At 44.1% G+C, this 7,992-nt stretch overlaps 1 non-coding gene across 1 annotated transcript; it reads right to left on the bottom strand.

Moving 5' to 3' along the window:
• Positions 1-2,167: 2,167 nt before the first annotated feature.
• On the bottom strand, positions 2,168-2,294 carry LOC144822010 (U6atac minor spliceosomal RNA). Its single transcript, XR_013608522.1, has one exon. It is a non-coding gene; the product is annotated as a U6atac minor spliceosomal RNA (small nuclear RNA).
• Positions 2,295-7,992: the final 5,698 nt, after the last annotated feature.

Genomic DNA, 7,992 nt, shown 5'->3' with positions numbered 1-7,992 from the left:
GGTTCCACAGACTGCTCAAACTTCGGCTTGCTAATGTTCAATGTGATTTCCTGACGGCAGTGGTCGCTATCAGCTTTTTCCCCTATTTGGAATGAGGCAATATAATGAAATAAAGATAATGACATAAAAGTGTAATCCAATATTTTCCTGAGCCTTGTTGAATGAAACGTGCATGCTAGTGGAGTATCTCCGATGAATCTCCCATTTAATTCTCTGATGTTGTAGGACTCTAGATTCTCTAATGACTGTTTATCCAACTTGGAGTTTTGGATATTTCTGGAGTTACTTGATGCGGTATGTTCCAGGCTATATTTTGAAAATGGTTCTCTTCGTCTGTCGATGTTCCCATCAAGTTAAGATTGAAATCCCCCGTGATCAGAACATCCATTATCGATGTTTTGTTTAGCGTTTCCTCCACATAATTGCATAATTCTTTTACTACCTTTCCCTTCCTTTTTGGGTGAATGTAGGCATTGATTAGGATTAAATTCAAGCCTTTTTTGGCTGATTTCGAAGTAATCAGGTTTATTATCTTTAAATTTGGAGTAATTGGTCCAAGTTCCTTGATCTCATAAACAGTTGTGGCCGAGACATAAGTTGCTAATCCCCCTTGAAGGTGACCATATTTTGCTGTTCTCACCGCGCTTGCGAAAAACTATAAAAAGCTGTGTAAATGCGGGGGCTCTGTTTGCCATGTTTCTTGAAAAGTCACGATGTCAAAAGTTCTTATATAACTGACACATTCTGGGTTGGCCATTTTAGAGGCGAGACTGTTGATATTCCATGAACATATTCTGAATTGATTAGGCCCACGTGATTTAGGGAGATTTCTTATTGGTCAATTTCCTTGATTATTTATTGTTCTGGCGATCCATCTCAGATCAATTGGTCCCAGTGAACCTCCATCATGATCCCTGACATTTAGATCTTCCTCACTTCTTACTCCATTTGCCCCTATTGCCCCTCGGAGTACAGGTACTCCAGATCTGTTGCCAGAGGTGTGTTCTTCTTCTATTACTGCTGGAGATAATAGATCAGGATATTTTGGTTTTACATTAGGGGCAATTGTTATTCCCCAATTTTTATAGGGTTGAGACTCTACCAGTATTTTATGTGCAACTATAGATGTTATCCAAGTTGCTTTTGTATTTTCCTCCTTTGTTCCGTCAGCCCTGCTTATTACAAGTTACTTAAAGCGGCAGACCATAGACCCTAGTCCTGTCCCCGCCCATGTGCTGTGAACTAAAGTTATAGTAGACAGAGTGCCAGTAGTGTTTCCGCCTTATTATGGTGCAAGGAGAGGGACTGCATGGCTCTGCACATGCCAGGCTATATTTATCGCTGAGCCCAATTGCCTATAATGTGCAAAAATTACCAGAGGGGCCCAAAATCTTTCCCATGCCTATCGGTACAGCTATAAACTGTGACCGGTATCTAAGTTTCGCTATCTAGACAGAGTGCCAGTAGTGTTTCCGCCTTATTATGGTGCAAGGAGAGGAACTGCATGGCTCTACACCGGCCAGGTTATATTTATCGCTGAGGCCAATTGCCTATATTATGCAAAAATTACCACAGGGGCACGAAATCCTTCCCATGCCTATCGGTACGACTATAAACAGTGACAGGTATCCAAGTAAGAGTGCTACCCTTACATGCGGCTATGCCCCGAGTGGATACCTTGTAGCACTCCTACTCCATGCACTGGCATGCTTCCCCCCTTCCAAAGAGAACGTTTGGCTTTTACTCCCCCACCAAGGCCTGTCCTGTGGCATGACACATACAAACCGTTAAACTATTACCACACTGGACCCGGACTCCTGCTCCCCTGTGTGCCGGTACTGATATTTCAGCCATCCTCAAGTTCCTGCCAGGTGCCGTCTGGAGGCTATGTAACTGCCATGTCCATGCAATGCGGCTCCCACCAGTATATAAAGGAAAAGAAAAGAAGCAGTCAATGTTTGGTGGTCTCCACCTTGAATGGGCACTTATGTCTGGAGTAGAAACTACATCTCTATAAACCAGAAGAAGTTTCCTAGTACCATATATATCTCATGTATTACCCCTCCTGCATTGCAGTTATGAAAACATTTTGTTTCAGGAGTATGTTATAGCGCAGCCGAATTCCCAGCTGCCTCTGCACCCCCATACCGCCCATAACCAACTGCCTACAAAACATGGTTAAACGCCACAAAGTAAGTGGCAGTGCCTTAACTGTACATGTGTTGTAAAGGACACTAGGACCTCCTCCATCCTGATCAAGGGGAGTGCTAACCTTCTCTCCTTTCCTACCACACGAATGGTTATCCCCCAGGCATCCACTTTTGTAATACGAAGTGGACCTATGACAAAATGCCGGACACCTTAATTGCCAACCAAGACATCCGCCGTCGTTTGCCAGGGTACCAGGTGCATTAAACATTCTACCTACAGGCACCGGGTTAGTAAGTGATGTGCCCAGGATGCTAGCGTAAGCCAGCATTGGCCCTGACTGGTAAAAATGCTTCTTGTAACTATATACTGCAACAACGTTTGTGACCTGAATAACAGATGTTTAGTTTCACCTAACTCAATGGTACTCATTTATTGACCTCAGAGGGATGAACAGCAAAAGGAACTGTCCGGCAATGAACCTGCGACCATGAAGTCAAACGCAGGCTCCTGCATTGAACGCATTAGTCCAGTGAGCCCCTAGGCCCAGAAAGGCATACATCCTTACATCACGATCCCTTTGTAATGCAGAGCTCCTTAAGTGCAACCCAGTATGATATGTGTGTGCAATATTTTATTGGTGGAGTTATCATTGTAGTGTGTCAGTAAAAAAGGGTGCTGGTCTTATCCCCCTCTGGGTCACTCCTTTGTGTTGTTTTGATTAAGTTTCAAATAAATTCTAAACAAAAGTTTCAATGATAAGAATTCTTGAATTTATTCATTCATATTAAGCAATATATCCTTTTGCTTTCTTGTTATATATATATTGTAGAAGCAGACATTAAATCATATTTCATTATCCACTTGTCATAATCTCCAATGTATTTCGAGCATCTCCTGCTCTTCATCAGGGAGAACTTCCTGAAATTCAAATGATACGTGCTTACTGATACTCGAGAGACCAATGGTCAAAACCATATCAAGCTTTTAGTGGGTGATTAGGTGTTATCTTGTTCATAATGACAAAAAAAATGCAGCAACTTGAAATTTTATTTAAACCATCCCGCCTAAGCGATGGCGGGAATCAAACACATGACCGCATACTTTGGAGGCACCGGCACTAACCACTGTGGTAATGACATTGCTCTGTTCTACAAATGTATTGACTGCAATTAGTATACAATATCCCACAGCTGTACCTGCAATGGCAGTTATGTTCAACAACTGAGCCATTCCTCATTTGCCGCCAGAATGCGTTTCCCCAGTTCGTTACCCTGCGGAACCCGTTGTGTTATATCGGGCCAACAACTGCATGCCACCCGTGGATCTATCCGCACACCTAGAAACATCAAAGTCCCGGTAACTGAATCCCAATGTAGGCAACCGAGGTCACGCTTTTCCCAACTTACAGTGTAAAGGCAAAAAGTGTGAAATAACTTTGCTTCATGTGTTTCCCTGGTGCAAATACCATTTCTCACTATTTATTTGACCATAGCAGCCGATGTGGTGCGAATGGAATTACACCTGTTTTTGCCGTATCTCAGGTCTGTACATCAGAGTTTCAATTTAAGCTCAAGCTCATATGCTGCTACGCAGGTCACACATTGGATCGCTCTAACAATAGCTATCTGCCTCGCTGCATTTTGACGTTAACATTACCTTTTACCTCCGGGCCGTCCTGTTAGTGATGTGTTTATTATTTCTAATATTTGTAATAACAATGAGATGAGATCCTGTCGTGCAGGCTCCACTAAATATAATTGTGATTAATTTGCATTTCCCATGCCTTCTCGTCAGCTCTAGATTTAGCACCTCCCACTGCCTATTGTTGTGAGAGCTGCAGTGTAGCAGCTGTGTACCGTTCCACACTCATCCCGCAACAAAAACCCCTCCGAAGCGGATCCATGCCACACCGACACCGCAGCGAGATCCAAGGCATATACATGAAATATGTGTAAACTGTCATTTCAACAACTCTGATGTATTAAGAATAACACGTGTACATTTTTCTTCTTTTTAAATACGTGTACCCACACGTCATCATGAAATCAGACACTGCAACCAGCCCCTCCATCTGGAGCTCGGTTTAACGGCTCCCCTCCTATGGGCGAGGGGGGCGCCTAGTCAGGAACCAAAACATAACATTCTAAACTATTTTATGCAGTTTGCAAGCAGCACTTTGAAGACAGTTCCTAAGAGTCACTATTCTGTATTAGGGTTGTATTTTATAAACTGCGGTAACAAAAGTATCTCTGTGACAAAAGCAGTAATCCACTCAGCTATCCACATAAAATACAGATCCATGATCTGCTCGGTACGCGTTTCTTTGTAGCAGGAATATTAACCCCGTGCCTACTTCATGGCGAGTCCAAACTGCCACTAGACAAAACTCTGACCTCTCACCCTAGCGGGAACATTAATCACATGAGATAACTTGATATTTTTATTGCTACCTGTAAGCTGGACTCACAAGGAACTCTCCACATAGTTTTTAAATCGTTCGTTATTGGTAAAAACAGTGCCCCCTGAACTCAGCGCCACCCTCCCCAGGTCAGTGACAAGTGTGGCCGCTCCAGCCGTACCGCCCTAAAGAAGACGCTGGATCCCACCTTCCAGAACTGACATTGGGGAACACTGGTTCAAGTGATAAGTACCCAAATTAGGTGGTCTCCTCTTGGACCACACTTATGAATAAAGAGTGACGACTTTCGGGCTGGGTAACACCCCGGCCATATTTCACATTTTAATTTATGCATTCTTTTTAATCTCTATATAATAGTACAGTTAACATGGTTTACTTTTACCATCTGTGGAAAAATGCAAAGGCTGTGTGCAGGAAGTTCTGTACTGCTTAAGAGGTCATCAATAGTGGGTTAGACCAGAAAAGTGTGAATTTGAAAAACAGCATCTTGTGTTTCTAATGGACTGTCAAATGGCTGCTTCAGTGGTTGACTTGATGTCTCATATCAGGGTAAAATATGATGTTTTTTATTTTTATAAACAATTATTCATTTAATTCACTGATGTTGCATACATATTGAAGAAGAGTATGCAGCAAAGATTTTGCAGAGATACCCTTTTAGTTTTGAAAACAAAATGTATTTCTGCTCCAGTCCTTTGTCATCCACATCATATACTGAGATTTTACTTGGAGGTATATTCCTTTTCAAATCGGTGAGAGCTGCATTGTTTGAAGATCAAGATAGACATTTTCAAGTTCAAGTTTCAATCTTTATTTCGGTCAATTAGACCATCAAAGATATACAAATAAACACAATCATTTGAAACATTAGTTAAACATTAGGCCAAACAATATAAAAATAGTCCATCAGCAATAATTTAAGAAAAATTAGTAGAAAAAAAAAGAAATAAAATGTAATAAGATTGTTATGGGCCCAACTCCGCTTTCAGAATGCGGGTGCGGATAAACCACATGGCTGTAAGGTATTTCGCCAGTGCAAAGACAGTTGAAGGTGAAACATCGGTTTTTAAAATTCTGTACATGGGAGAGAACTGTCTGCAGCCAAAATTTCTGATGAGGGGGACAAGCCAGTATTTTCTGATGACTTGGTAAGCCTTGCAAAATAGAACCACATGTAAGTCACTTTCCACGGCAAGTGCACATGCCGGGCATTGCTTTGTAGTTGGTGGCATTGTCCAAGAGCTGGTGAAAGACCTAAGGGGCAATGTGCCATATCTCCACTGGAGAAATAGCTTCCTGGTCAATACGGGGGTCATCCCATCTAGAACCTTCTCCAGGCAGTAGGAGTCTTTGCTTCGGATAAATAAAGACGTCAGGGAACCCTCACGCTTGCTGTCTAGAGCAATAGTAAGTTTTAGGTCATAATACGCCTTTGACAGAACTTTGCGCGGAATCCTGGCAGACGCGTTGGCTGGGTCGGTCCATAGTTCTGGGAACCCTAGATTCTCACATGATGATTTTATATATTTCAGCCAAGGAATCTGCATAGCTTTTGGTTGAGTTAAAAACTCCTTAAGCTCGGACCTGTACTGGATAAGTTCCTCGCTGCTCCATATCTTTCGCCAGAATGTTAAAGGTTTGAGACCCAGTTCCTCTGTGATTGGTCTAAGTCCTAGGTCTAACCTCAAGGGGAGCAGCGGCGTGCTTGATGGAAGTGCAACCAATTGTCTAATGAATTTATTTTCGGTTGTCATCAGGTTTAGTGCTGGTGTGTGTCCCCAGAGTTCAGCCCCATAAGTTACAGCACCCCGAGCCTGGGCTTTGTAGATCTGTATGACTGGGCCCAGCGGGCGATGTGTTGATTTGGTCATCATCCTTGATATGCCTCCCGCGATCTGCACCAATTTCAGGTTGGCCCTAGTCCGATGTGCCCCCCCCATGTCATGTTCTCATTTAAAGTTACACCTAGATATTCAAACGTGGAAACCCTCTCTAGTCGTGATGAGCCGAGCAATGGATTTGGACGTGTCCTCGGAGTGGGATTTAGGATCATGAATTTAGTTTTTAGCTCGTTGATCTCTAAGCCCCTCTCCATACAGAATACCAAGAAAGAGTCAAGGATTCGCTGGATCCCCATTGGGGTTTTGGACAGCAGCAGGGTGTCGTCCGCAAACATGATTGCGGGCACCCTGCTGCCATCCAATTTGGGGGCGTCGGTGTATTCAATCCCATTCAGGTGGGCGATTACCCCGTTGACAAAAAGGCAGAAAAGGGTCGGTGCGAGCACACAGCCCTGTCTCACCCCTCTGTCAACGGGGAATCTATCTGTCAGTTCGCCATTTTTTCCACACCTGACACGTGCAAAGTTGTTCTGGTGGAGTCTCTGTAGAATTTCAAGTATATCAGGTGGAACCTCCATCTCAGCAAGCCAAGCACACTCCGCAGTTTCATTCTGGGCACCAAGTCGAAGGCGGCTCGCAAGTCCACGAAAACCGTGTACAAGCTGCCCCCCTCGAATAGCGCCGTCCTCCAGTAGATGAGACTTAAACGAAAAATCTGATCCACTGTGGACACCCCCTTTCTAAATCCCTCCTGGAAAGGACTAAGAGTGTCAGTTTCCTCCAGCCAGGGAGCCCTTCTTAAATATAGGAACCACCTCTGCCCCCAGCCAGGTACTAGGAATCTCCATGCCCAATAGGACAGCGTTGAATATTGTGACAAGATAGGGGGCCCAAACGTCCGGCTCCTGTTTAAATAGGTCACCCGGAATACCATCCAATCCGGGGGCCTTGCCAGATGCCAATCCTACAATGGCTGCTCGCACCTCCTTTAGTGTAAACAAGTCGCCCCTACAATGAATGGGCGTACTTGGGAATGGATTACAGGTATCCCCGGCGTCCGAAGTGTAGGGTGACTGAAAGTGCGCCTGCCACACCCCTGCTGCAATATTTGGTTCAATTGCTGAGAGTAAGTTCTCGGAGCCCCCATTGACAATTCGCCAAAACTTGCGATAATCCCTGGTAGCTAGAGAACTAGAGAGTTCCTCCCACTGGCCCTCCTCCCATTCGATCTTGGCCTGGGCAACAAGTTTCTTATACGCCCGTCTAGTAGCCTGTATCTCCCCTCTGCCTTTGCCCTCCTTGATACATAAGAGGAGTTCTCCCTTTGCCTTGCGACATGCGGCATTGTACCATGAGGACATACAATGTGGTCCCCCCCTTTTGCGTTGGACTTTGGTAAAGAGAGCATCCGCCATGGTCCTAGTAAGATCCTCATAAGCCAGATATATTAATTTGCGGGTGTCCTCATTGCAGATTTCATCAGTTAAAACGCCCACTTTTTCCAAAATTGGAATTATTCCATCATAGAGCTTTGGAAGCTTCTCTCGGCTAGCAACAAGTTTTTCCCACCTAATTCTCCTT

This window comes from Lissotriton helveticus, chromosome 2_2, assembly GCF_964261635.1.
Source record: "Lissotriton helveticus chromosome 2_2, aLisHel1.1, whole genome shotgun sequence".
NCBI classification, from domain to species: Eukaryota; Metazoa; Chordata; class Amphibia; order Caudata; family Salamandridae; genus Lissotriton; species Lissotriton helveticus.
Note: the sequence above shows the minus strand (reverse complement) of the source record. Positions and strands in the feature narration are given on the sequence as shown.